The following is a 14165-nucleotide window of genomic DNA, read 5'->3' on the forward strand; positions in this document are numbered from 1 at the left end:
TAAGTTAAAGGTCAGCCTGAGCAATTTAGTGAGACCCTGGCTCACAGTAAAATTTAAAAAACACATCTAGGGATCTTCTTCAGGTATAGTTGAACAGCTACAGAGTGCTCCTGAGTTAAATCCCCAGTACCTTCCTCTCTCCCCAACATATATACACCCACAAACAAACACACACACAGTCCAGAATTTATCCCCTTCATGGTCAGAATAGCCCCATTTTCAAAGAAAGAGAGTCCCAGCTGTAAAATGCCTTGGTAACACAAGTACTTTCTATTTCCAGAAAAAAAAAAAAAAAGAAAATGACTCTGTAGGTGCTTCTAGAGGCTTGCTCTCTGCTCCCTCAGGCAAGGGCTTGTGTTTGTGATCCTTTTTTTTTTTTTTTTAAATTTTTTGCTTCATGAATCCTATGCAGCCTTTTGGGTGACTGCAGAGAAGGAGGACCCCTTGCTTTAGTGAGGCATAAAGCTTGGCCAGCAGAGCAGAGAATTCTGATGCCTGTCAACAGTGTCTCCTCTGTCCTTTGATTCTCTATTTGTCACCAGGTGATACCTGCCTGGGACAAGCTCAGGATGTTTTGGACAAAGACAGACTGCTCAGGTACAGAAAAGAGGGTAGTGGCCTGGCGTTGAATCTCACTGGAGCTTTTTTTCTCTCAGATGGCACCTTGGAAGAGGAAAGTGAAACACTGCACAGAAAATTCTGGAATGTGCAGGATCAGAAGTAAAATGTTTTTCTTATAGACGGCAAGATAATTTCTCAGGTTACCAGCTCCAGCATGGGGCTGCAGATTCTGATGGCTTGAATATTAATTTGTGTGTCTGTGTGTGTGTGTGTGTGTGCACATGCGCACATGAATGCAGGTGAAGTTCTCAGTGACTCACTATTTATTCTTGAAAAAGAAGATGTGAAAAGACTACTTCCTCAATGGGGTTTCTGCTAAGGAAGAATCTTGCCTGTTGTTCAAGTAGGGTCATCTGGCTTGCTATTGACAACTGACTTGGGACTGGTAAGGTTTGTATGGTTTCTCCCCAGTATGAATTCCCTATTGTTGAGTAAGGCATAACACTTTATTAAAAGCTTTGCCACATTCTTTACATTTGTATGGCTTTTCTCCAGTATGAATTCTCTGTTGTTGAGTAAGGCATGATTTTTTATTTATAGCTTTGCCACATTCTTTACAGTTGTATGGCATTTCACTAGTATGAAGTCTCTGATGTTGAGAAAGTTGTGATCTTCTACTGCACCCTTCCCCTGACTCAGGCAATGGCAAGGCCCTACTGAAGTGGAGGGTGCAAGGCATCCATCCTCTGGAGGAGCACACTATGTTTCTGGGAATGGGCTGGGGTTTTTTGTATTGCTTTAACAAGTATAGTTGCAACTTCAAAGATGACCCTTAAGTATGAAGGAAAATACATGACTTTCCCAATTAATGCAACTACTTCTAAAGAATAAATCTGTTTTCTCTGGAATGCAATGATTCAGTTGTAGAACATAAATTGTTAATGTTTAATGAGAAACCTCCTGTAGGAAAGAGATTCAAGGCAGTTTTTGAGAAATTAAATTAAAATGTAGAGAAAAAAATTAACATTAAGAAGACAGACTGGTGCTTGGTACGGGGCAACTTCTTGTTGTTCCTGTGCACAATACTTTGTGCTCTTACTCTTGTTTGATTAAAATTAGTAGCCTCTCTTTTCAAGTTAACCACTTGCCAAAACGGTGGAACCAGTTCTAGTCAGTAAGTCAAGAAATAATAGTCAAGGTATAGGCCAATAGTCTGGGACATTTCTAACTATTATTAAAAGCTAACCAAGCAGAAACAGCTCAAAGCAAAATGCGAACTGAAAGTAAAAATGCTTGATAAAGCATATCCAAGATACATTCTTCTTATCTAATTGTAGCTACGTAATATTTTTTTTCTTTGAATAATAATTCCTGTTTTCTAACCACAAAATACTTGAGCCCGCCAAAATGAAAAGTATATATGATTAACTTCACAAGTAAAGATTGGGATTCAGGACCTTCACTTTTGTCTGTGTTATTTCTCCACCCTCTTTCACCAAATCCTCACCATCCGTTCTTCTCCTGAGACCCCTGCCAGAGCTGGACCACAACAATTTTTGATTAAAAATTAAAAGCTTTGCCACATTCTGTACATTTGTATGGCTTTTCTCCTGTATGAATTCCCTAGTGTTCAATAAGGTGTGATGTTTGATTAAAAGCTTTGCTACACTCTTTACATTTGTATGGCTTTTCTACTGTATGAAGTCTCTGGTGTTGACTAAGGAGAGATATTCCATTATAAGCTTTGCCACATTCTTTACATTTATATGGCTTTTCTCCTGTATGACTCCTCTGCTGTTGAGTAAGGTGTGATCTTTGATTAAAAGCTTTGCTACACTCTTTACATTTGTATAGGTTTTTTTCTGTATGAAGTCTCTGGTGTAGAGTAAGTTGTGGTTTTTGATTAAAAGCTTTGCCACATTCTTTACATTTGTATGGCTTTTCTCCTGTATGAATACTCGGGTGTTGAGTAAGGTGTGATCTTTGATTAAAAGCTTTGCTACACTCTTTACATTTGTATGGCTTTTCTCCTGTATGAAGTCTCTGGTGTAGTAAAAAGTGATTTTTTATTAAAATCTTTGCCACATTCTTTACACTTGTATTGCTTTATTCCAGCATGTATACTCTGGTGTTGAGCAAGGTGTGATTTTCAATTAAAAGCTTTGCCACATTCTTTACATTTGTATGGCTTTTCTCCAGTATGAAGTCTCTGGTGTCCAATAAGTTGTGATTTCCAATTAAAAGCTTTGCCACATTCTTTACATTTGTATGGCTTTTCTCCAGTATAGATTTTCTGGTATTCAGTAAGGTATGAATTTTTGATTGAAAGCTTTGACAGTTTCTTTACATTTCCAGATTTTCTCTCCAGTATGATTACTATAGTGTTTAAAGAGGTTTGAACAACACTTGAAGACATTTTCACATTTCTTAAATTTATAAGGTATATCTCCATTGGAAAGCCTATGGTTTTTTAGTAAGAGATGGAATTTGAGTACAATATTTTTCACCGTTTTTACTGCTCTGATAAACAATTGAGGAATCTTTAAATGCTTTTACATAATTTTTAAATTTGTAGGGCTTCCCACAAATATTAATTCTCTAGAGTTCAGAAATTCTTGTAGTTTTATTAAAAGTGCTTTCACATACCTTATATCTGTAGTTTGTCTCTTGAATATGAAAGCTTGGATAAATAAATTTTGGGCATGAATTAATTTTTTTTTCACTTTTATCATTGTAAAGCTCTTTTAAATGATCACATGGGTGTTTTCTAGGATTTAAAAAAAAAGTAAATTTTAAAGACTTTCACAGAATTTACATTGTTTTACACCAAATCTAATATACTGCTAATTACCTAGGGTAGAGATTGTCTACAGGTCCTGAAAGTCTTATCATAAATATAGAGATCTCTCTGAGTATCTACATCTACCTTTAAATTAAGCAATAGTAGGTAAGTACAAATACCCCCACATTCATTATAATTCCATGCACTGACACAAGGAGAAACTGTTCATTGCATTATTTTTTGTAAACTAACATCAGACTACTAAAACTAAGAATTTCCTCTTCCTCCTCCTCCTCCTCCTCCTCCTCCTCCTCCTCCTCCTCCTCCTCCTCCTCCCCCTCCCCCTCCTCCTCCTCCTATCTTTTCTAAGAAATATTTGTGGATATTTACAGAATGGTGCATTTCAAATTATTCCAGTGACTAACTGAAGCATGAAAAAGACTGCATAGAAAAATTTTCACTTTTTAGCGAAAGCGTATAATTACAAAATGCTGTGTAATTTGTGGGGAATCCTGCAGGCACTGGGCCATAATCATGGTGCTGACATGCCAGAGCATTCTTCATTGAGCCAAAGTGTAAACTGCATCTGTGCTGGGCTGCTCATCTTTCCAGCAAAAATGTCTATCACTGAAGGTGTTCTTAAAATTCTTTCTATGTAACTAGCTCCCTGAAATCAGTTAGAGTTTACTTTTGATTTGTTGAAAATATATTTCTGGAGATACACAGGTGAGTAGTGCTAGAGCCTCAGAAAAATCTAATGGCAACAAGATTTAGTTCACTGGGGACATGTGTTGGATCCAGGATGTCTCTGGGTCTCACACTTGGAAAGTTTTTCCCATTCAACCCAAAACCACAGAATGCATACATCTTTTGGGATATTCACTTGGAGTCTGGTCAAAATCCTTATTGCTATGAAAGATGAAGCAGTGAATGTCAGATGGAGCTGCTGAAATATATCTATAAATGGTTCATGAAATTTTAAAAAACAGCATGGAAGCCATTAGGGAAAAACTCTGGTATCTGGGAACTCATATTTGAAATCCAGCTGGTTGGACACTATCCAATACATCTTATATACTACCTAGTTTTGTCTAAATTCAGCATGGCACTGGAGATGGTATCATCCATTGGAGCTACATAGCCACTTATCATCACAGAGATGGGTGAGACTTGCCAGAATGCCAATCAACCTGTGTAAAGAAAGACTATTCCTGTTGAAATCTCATTCCTACCTTTGATGTACACTCTCTTAAATAAAGAACAGAAAATTTATCTAGTCATTGTTTTTTAGATCCTATGTGGTCTAGAGAATCTACAAAGTGCTTTAAGTCTTTTAACATAAGTTATGGCCCTGTCTCATATTCCTTTACTATTTATTTCAGATATTCCTTTTTTTTTTTTTTTTTTTTTTTTTTTTTTTGAGGTGGCTCATCACTTTCCAAGAAGGAAATGACTCAGGTGGGATGCTTGAGGTCCCATGACATGGAATGATTATGCTAACTTATGAGCCATAAATAGATAGGTAACTACACAAAGACTGCTTCAAGTTGAATTAAAGTTATAAATGAATATTTACAAGCACCCTTGACTCAAACCATCAAGTTTCAGAAAGAAGATTCTACAAAAATGGTATTCTGAAGCAGTAGACAGAATCATGGAATGACAAAGACATTATAGGTCTTTGCTCCCTAAAGAGGAGAAATTTCATCATAAGCCATGCCCCATTCAAATGTGGTCTTACCTCACCAATGTGGCTGCTTTAATTTTCTTAAGTTTTACAATTACAAGCTTTAATCTTTCATTTTTCTTGGTTAGCCACACCTTCCCTATTGCTTATGCCCCAGGCATATTTTCTACCACTCAGCATGAGCCCAGAAGAGTGTCATAAGATTTACACTGTTCTCATAAGACCCTAATGTCTGCTGTTGGGGGTGTGATGCATTTCTGAAAGCAATTTGGGCTTTGGATTTTCTGGGAGGCTGTGCTAGAAGTTTCTGAGTCTTTCCTTTGTTTCACTTGCTGTACATGACAGATGAGCTGTATTCTTATTTGATGTGTTTTAGAAGGACTTAGCTTCTTTTCTTCTCTTTTATTAATTATTTTTGCATTTAAAAAGCAATGCCTACCAAACTTATACCTTAAATATATTTAATTACTCAATTGTTCTTTTCAATAGGAAGCACAAGTGAGCGCTTATTGCAGCATTTCCATTTCTCCTTAATCTGAGTATTTTTCTTGTCTATAAGTAGAAATACTAATCATGTGTTTAAGTGATGAGACAATTTGTCTATACTGTGCAGAAAATCACCTCCTTATTACTTCATAAAACAGATAAGAATATTGCAATTTTGTATTAGTGATCTCTAGACTATTATCTACTGTGCAATCACATAGAGATTATTAAAAGTTAAAACAAAACTGATTAATAAGCATTTTATTACTGTTTAGATTTTTTTCACTAAAATGCTCATTTCTATTCTAATTTTATTTGTAAAGCTGAGTAAACTGGTTGAATCATTATTTACCTGAAGGTATTTTAAAGATTCAGCTTTATAATGGCCTGTAAACATTGATTATATATATGTAGTTTGATACATATTTTTGCATTTGAAAATACTGTGCATTGTAAGTGTTTTTTTTTTTACAAAATACTGAGTAGTAAATATTTTACAATTAATGTACTTAAAAGTTTTAACCAAACAAAAAGTGGCTGGCACAAGTTGAGGAGTCAGTCTTCTGAGATGTTTGTAATAATATAACCTGATGAATTTGTAATTTTCTGTACAAATAATTTTCATGATTTTTTAAAATCTTTTTATTAAAAATTTTCTGTACTTCCCTCTCTTTTAATATCTTTTTTAAAAAAATTAAGTATTAACTGTCTTGGTATCCATACCTGCTCTTTATCAAGTTTTGCAAAAAGTGTTTTATTTCTTGTTCTCCTGGAAATTCTTGGTTTGGATTAGAAGTAATACCTGAAAAAAATTAAAACAGCAAGTTATTCCACATACGACACTATGGTGAATATACTCTGCAAATATATAAAACCTTACCAATGTGGGGGGGAAAGCCACAGAACAGTATGATTCAAGGCCATTAATAAATACTCAAGCAATATATAGAATTTAGTACAATATGCTGACAAAAGCAGTGAGAACTTTCAAAATCATCTTAAAACTTTGTAGCACCAAATATGAGGACAGCATTCAAACTGACTGATATTGTCACAATCATAGCCCTTCACTTCAACATATTTGAACTCTACCTGTGACTCAAATGTTGCAGGAAATAAATTTTTTATTTAGTTATTTTTTTTATCTTTTGGGGAGTATTTCTTAGGATTAAACACAGTGGTATTCTATCAGTAAACTACATCCATAGACCTTTCTATGTTTATAGTTTTTTTTTTTTTTTTTTTTTTTTTTTTTTTGAGACAGTTTATTACAACAATGCTGAAATTTATTTCAAACTGGCATTCCATTTTGTTAGATTCCCAATTATATGAAATTGCATTTATATGTTATTGCACATGACCTGTTTTTGTTTACATTTTAACTTCCAAATATTTTCCAAAATGACTATAATGATCTAGTTTAACAGATTTTAAATAGAAAAATCCCAATGAAAATAATAGCTCACACAATAAAGGGTATAATAACCTCAAGTAAACAATTGACAGTTGGAAATTTTTTTTTCTCTTTAAACATTTTTTTTTTTAAGAGAGAGAGAGAGAGAGAGAGAGAGAGAGAGAGAGAGAGAGAATTTAATTTATTTTTTAGTTTTCGGCAGACACAACATCTTTGTTTGTATGTGGTGCTGAGGATCGAACCCGGGCCGCACGCATGCCAGGCGAGCACGCTACCGCTTGAGCCACATCCCCAGCCCGACAGTTGGAAAATTGATGTTGTTAATTATCTAAGCAATGCCCAATAAACACTTGAAAGATGTTTATTAAACTAAATAAAAATGTGGATAATTGAAAAAAATTCAGAAAAAAAGTAGAAATTATATACTAGAAATATTCTTTAAAAAATGTCTCAGGCTAGGGATACATTTTAGATGGTAGGCTGCTTGCTTCACATGCAAAAGGCTGGGCTTGATCCCCAGCACCCCCCCCACACACACAGACACACACACACACAGTCTCATAAATTAAAAATTTGAGGAAGAAAATATATCAAAGGCTAGAATTAATTAAAAGACACAGGTAATCCTGGACACAGTGTTGCATGTCTTTAATCCCAGCATCTCGGGAGGCTGAGACAGGAGGATCACGAGTTCAAAGACAAACTCAGCAATAGTGAGGCACTAAGCACCTCAGTGAGATCCTGTCTCTAAATTAAATACACAATAGTGCTGATGATGTGACTCAATGGTTGAGTGTCCCTGAGTTAAATTCTCAATAAATAAATAAAGAAAGAAAAGAAAAACTTCATAAATTTATAATCAAACTTTTAAAACTCAAGAAAAATTAATATAAAAAGATATAAAAAATAAATCTTATTTACAAAGATATTCTTTTATGATTAACAGTTGATTTATTTGCAGAAGACTTCCAGAAAGGAATTGGGATATATAGGTATGTATGTTGAAAGAAAAAGAAAATATGAACCTAGAATACCTTATCTACCAATACCATTTTTTTGAACTTTAAGAAAAATACATCTTTCAAGATATGAAAATATTCAAAAATTATTTTACTTCTTGACCTGCTGTAAGAGATATAGTCAGTGGAATATTTCCAATTAAAATAAATCTGTACAACAAAAATCATATAAAATTTGAGAGCTTTTGTGGAAAAGAAAAATATATACAAATATATATTTTATTATACTTTCATTGTTGTACAAAAACATTTCATTCTACTATAGAATGTGGAAAACTAAAGCATAAAAATTATCACAAATCTTTGTTAATTAGTATAAATTATGAAAGAACGTGTGACATCAATAACAAATCATGGCAACACATGTAAAGACAATGATTGTTTTAGGAAACCAAAATTAATACAAATTAAAATGTAGTGCAAACTAAGTACTTTATTTTTTTCATTATATTTTTCTTTAGTTATACATGACAGTAGAATATATCTTCACATATCATACATTCATAAATTGTAACAACCTATTCTTTTGGTGGTAAAGTATGTGGAGTTACACTGGTTGTATATTCATTTAAGAATATAAGAATGTTATTTCCAAATTATTTCTACTGTTTTTAAGCACTTAAATGATTCCAAAGTAATGACAAAATAAACATCAAAGATAAAAACATAGAAAAAAAAATACGACCATAAAAATGTATAAACTACAAATTAAGGCATATTTTAATAGTAGAAAAAAATTAAAAGAAATCAACACAACTTGAAAACTACAGAAGTAAGTTTTTCCTCACCAGTAAATTAAGTATCAATAAACTATTTTGAAAAAAAACCTAATCAAAACACAATATGACTAACAAGATTAAACCTAAAAATATGTTAACTATGTCAGATGTAAATCTACAAAAGATTCTCTTTAGATATAAGGTCACAAAAAGGCTAAAAACAAAAGGATAAAACAAATAATACATTTGAAATTGTTGATAATAATTATATAAATAAGAGAGACAAAGTAGAATATTGTATAAAAATAAATATGACAAATCCCTAGAAAACAATCATAGTGAATTTATTTGTAATTCAAATAATGTTTTTCATATACAGAAAGAAAACACAGACAAAATTCAACATCATAGAAAGCAACAAAGTAATAATACCAGAGATCAAACCCCAATTAATGCAAAGAATAAAAAATAACATTGCATTTTTACCCAAGGAATAAAAAAAACCTTCAAAAAAAAACATTAAAAGCCATTTTGATTTACAGAGCCAATATTCTCTATAGTCTATGGAATATTCTTCCAAAGAGATCAGGTTAAAAGCACAAAACAAACGTTAACAGATATTACAATATTGAAGTTGCATTCTAACATAACATAATAAGTTGGAAATCAAAAGCAAAAGTGATATTTAAAATTTATGAATATGAGTTTAAAGCCAAATTCAGCAATTAAACAAGGCCCTAAGCAACTTATCTAGACATTGTAACAAAATGAAATATAAAAGCAGCTGCCAGCCAGGTGTGATAACACACCCTTGTAATTCAAGCAGCTTGGGAGTCTGAGACAGCAGGATTGTGAGTTCAAATCCAGCCTCATCAAAAGCAAGGTGCTAAGCAACTGATGGAGACCATTTTTCTAAATAAAATACAAAATGGGGCTTGGGATATAGCTTAGGGGCAAGTGCCCCTAAGGTCAATCCCCTTTACCCTTCCCAAAAAAGGGGTATAGATGTGGCTCAGAAGTTAAACACATCTGCTACAGAAAAAAAAGCCTATAGCACCCAAAGTAATCTATGAAGTCCATGTAATACCAATCAAAAAAATCAATATTATCTTTGCATGTACAAAATAAACTATTTGAACAATTCTATGGAATATCCTGGATGCATACATAACTATACATATTTATTTTTTTAAAAAAATGCTTCCTTACATAAATATAATAAAAGTTACAATATTCAATAGATTTATGTTAACTTGAGGTTAAATGAGGAAGACATGAGTAATAAAACTGAAAGCACAACAATTAGCACTCAACTTGATGGTCAAATCAAAATATATTTACAGATCTATTCTCAATAAAACAACATTCAATAGAAACTAATGTGGCAAGCCAATCAAATTATATTTCACATGACTACATGAAGGCAATTTTGAATGAACTATGAAATGTTTTAAAACTTTACAAAGATAAGAAATTATATAATATCTACAATGATCAACTTTTAAGATAGTATAATAAGTGAAATAGTAATTCACACACACACACACACACACAAAAAACAAATACCAGGTAATTCTATGTATGAAAGATATCTACTGTAGCCAAATATAGAGACCAAAAATAATGGCATCAGGGATGAAAAGGTGAGACAATGAGTACTTGTTTGGAGGAAAAATGAACTTAGTTTTTATATGATACATACTTTCTAGAAAAAAAATCTTACAAAACAATTTAAATGAAAACTACTGACTAGTAAATTCAAAATATATAAGACAGTAAGTTCAGGAAAGTTATACAGTTACAGTTTTGATCACAATTAAAAATTTGACAAATACATAAAAGGCAAACAGAAATGGAAACATCTTTATGGTACCTTTAAAATGCTATAGTCTTACTCCTAGACAAAAGAACAGATTAACATTTAGAGAGATAATGAATACTCCATTAATTCTAGCCACTTGAAAAAAAGGCTGAGGCATGGAAATAGAATTTCAGCTTCAGCCACTTAGCAAGAATCTATTGTAAACTAAAAGTCAAAAGGGGTGATGATGTAGCTCAATATTATAAGAACCTCTGAGTTCAATATGCAGTATAAATATCAAAATTAGATACATTTTATGGTTAAGCACAAGAACTGAGTATAAACAATCATGGTACTAAATAAAAATCATATATAAAAAGGGGGTAATATTTATACACGTAAGTAAAATCATAGAAACTTGATTGAAAATTGGCACATGGTTCACGTGCAGTTTAACTTCAACTAATGTTTTCCTAAAGTGACAAATCATGATAATTTCTATTTAATTATATAGATATAAAAATAAAAACAATATCACTGATGTGAGAAAACCTAATGAACAACACTGAAGCTCTCTATAGAGTGAAACTCAAAAAAAAAAAAAAATAAATAAATAAATAAAAATAAACCACAAGAATTCAAAAAATGTGACCAACAAAATTGTAGATAATTGTATTATAATAGAAATATTTCTTTTAACTTTTTTTGTAGTGATATGTGGACAGAATGCATTCATCATATCTGTTTCTTTTTATGTAGTACTAAGGATCAAACACAGTACCTCACATATGTGAGGAAAGCCCTCTGCCACTAAACTACAGCCCCAGCCCTAAAAATTCTTCTTTAAACCACATTGATCAGCTATATATGCATAAGCACTAGAATCAGGTATTGTGAAATACTGCTACTCATTATGTGGCAGAAAAAATTCACAGAATATCCACTGTAAGCATTCATATAAAGCTCTGATGAGAAAATTTTGAATGAATAAATATTTAAATTACATTAAAGAAACTCTCCTATAATATTAATATATTACAATGGTTTACCTAGAAATATTTGAAAATGAGCAAATTTTCCAGGGATCCCCCAAATACCAGTAAATGTCAGGTTGTAAATATCCTCACAGGAATTGTGGAATACTCTGTAGGGATTCTGATTGTGGAAATATACAGAAAAGCATTCCTCTGGTGAGAAAACTCCCAGGTGTAATAGGCACTCTATTTCCCACCCTTAGAATGCCCTGCAATTTCCCCAGGAACTAGTAAAATAATAAAATACATGGAAAATGTCAAGCTGCTATGGCAATTCCCTGCTTGAAAATGCACTGAACTAGAGTGTTATCAGCCTCAAATATGATCTCTGGCACACAGCTCCTGGGAATAAAGGAACTCTCTTTATTGATAACCACAATGTTTCACTGAACCTAAACCTGTCCACATAACAGTAAGTTTATACAATGGACTTTCTTAAGAGCTACACAAAACTCCTAACATTTCACATTGCAACTTAGTATATAACTGAGGGATAAGATTCATAATGTTGCTAAGTTACTAACCTGCCAATAATAAAATGAACAATATGTACTAGTGATACTAATGACCTAAATTAACCTATTGATATGAACAAAGCTTGGCAGCTTGGCTTCCTTGCCATTATGCCACCTTTCTTGCCTCTTCTCTCTGTCTCTTTTTTTTTATGATGTTTTGTTAATTTGAATACAGCGAGATCACTGGAGAACAAGAAGGAGCTTAAATAATTGTTATGCATTGTAAACATAGAGCATGGAATGCTCTTTAATTTTTGTAACAGAAACAAACCTAGGTTGGAAAAAATAATTGTGTCAGATTTTGGCTTATCAATTAACATTTTAAAATGTGAATTTCTCTTTAACATTTGAACCGCTTATCTGTATTCTTTGCTTCATTGATTTCCACCCACTTTGATATATGTCTACTGTCAGTTTTCTCTTCAAATACCAAAGTTATTTCTTTGGGGACAGAAAGGTGACCAAGGATAACTTACAGAGAGCAAGACATTTTTGATGGAAAATGGAATATGTCACATTTTGTTATTTTCTTGGTAACTACAGAAGTCTTTTTAATGTTGTCCTCAGTAAAAAAAATAAAAAAAATAAAAAAAAAAAAGATAAAACACTCTATAAGATTCTACACAATTATTTTCCCAATCATTTTTTTTTCAGAAAAAAAAAAAAAAAAAAAACACTAAAATACTTTCAAACCATTTTTGTTCTCTACATTGTGAGCACTACTTAGAAATGATAAGTCAAACATGAAGAAAAATCTTTAACATTTTCTTTTCTACATAAAAAAATGCCCAATCTTTGTCCTAAAGAACAAGAAACTAAAACTTTTTCAAGCAAAATAGAAGCTGGCATAAGATATTCTATACAGTTAAAAAATTAAATATTGGTTTTGAATTAGAAGTTCTGAATGAAATTTAGGCTCACCAATAAAGAGTAGGTTTTTACAGATCTCTAACATCACATCTCCATATAAAGTCTGCTGAGAAAGGTCCAGGCATGTCCATTCCTCTCCCGAAAATTCAATGACCACATCCCTTAATGTCAATGGTTCCTGAAATAAAAATTAATAAATACATATCACATAAACTATATGATTAATGACATAGTGTTTAATTTCATACAAATTTTAATTAGAGTTAGAAGAGGTGGCTTTCACATATGGTAGTGATGTCAACCATTCAATAAGATACTTTTTTTTGTGGTGCCAGGGATTGAACCCAAGGCCTTGTGCATTAAAGGCAACTACTCTATCAACTGAGCTATATTCCCAGCCCCAATAATTCATTATAAGCAGTAAAACTGGTGGATAATATTGGTATAATGGAACCCAGGAAGCAGCACATGTGAAGCAAAACACTGAAGCAATAAAGTGGGAAAAAATCCAACATAATTCCAAAGGATAAATAATAGTTGCAATTAGTTATTGAATATTCAAAAGAAGCACAACCAAACAAAGCAATGATACTTGAGATATGCATAGCAAAATTACAAGTAATAGCTATACTCATACGACAGTGGTGACCTTAGTGTGTAGAAGACATAAGAGATCATTAAAAAACATACCAAAACTTGCAACAGTACACATATTTATTTGAATGGTTATCTCCAAAGTTGTCTATCTTCTCATTATTTAAATATACATAAATCTATACTGTATTTTAAAAATTACTTTTACTTCTGCAGACCACAACATCACAACTCACTTCTAAAACCAAAGAATAAAATTTTTAATTATCAAACCATTACAAAACACTTAGGTACTTGGGTCAAATTGAATTACATGGCACAAAGTTATAACAAAAAATAAAAATAAAAAAAAACGAATTAAGTGAATAGACTGTTAATCTCTCAGTTCATAAGGAAACTGACACATCAAATTTAACATTTCCAGATTTGTAAAACCACTCTCACTGTGAAATTGTATCTTCATTTGGCTCATTTCAAAGTAGAAAGTGTGAGAACACTAAGCAGTTAAGAAAAAATTCTGAAAGGTTTTGGCACCCTAAACTCCTCTCTGACAGCATGCAAATACTATTTTTTCCAGGGTCTCAATTATCACTAGTGAACCAATACATACATGAAGTTAGTTTAACATTCTGATCTGTGATGTCTTTCTTCTGAAAGAGAATTATTTTTTTTTTTTTTAATTG

At 32.4% G+C, this 14165-nt stretch overlaps 1 pseudogene; it reads right to left on the minus strand.

Annotated features, from left to right (window-relative positions):
• Nucleotides 1-884: 884 nt before the first annotated feature.
• Nucleotides 885-14165, minus strand: part of LOC139701730 (zinc finger protein 345-like) — a 74513-nt pseudogene continuing 61232 nt past the window's right edge.

The sequence above is a fragment of the Marmota flaviventris genome, chromosome 14, assembly GCF_047511675.1.
Source record: "Marmota flaviventris isolate mMarFla1 chromosome 14, mMarFla1.hap1, whole genome shotgun sequence".
Taxonomy (NCBI): Eukaryota; Metazoa; Chordata; class Mammalia; order Rodentia; family Sciuridae; genus Marmota; species Marmota flaviventris.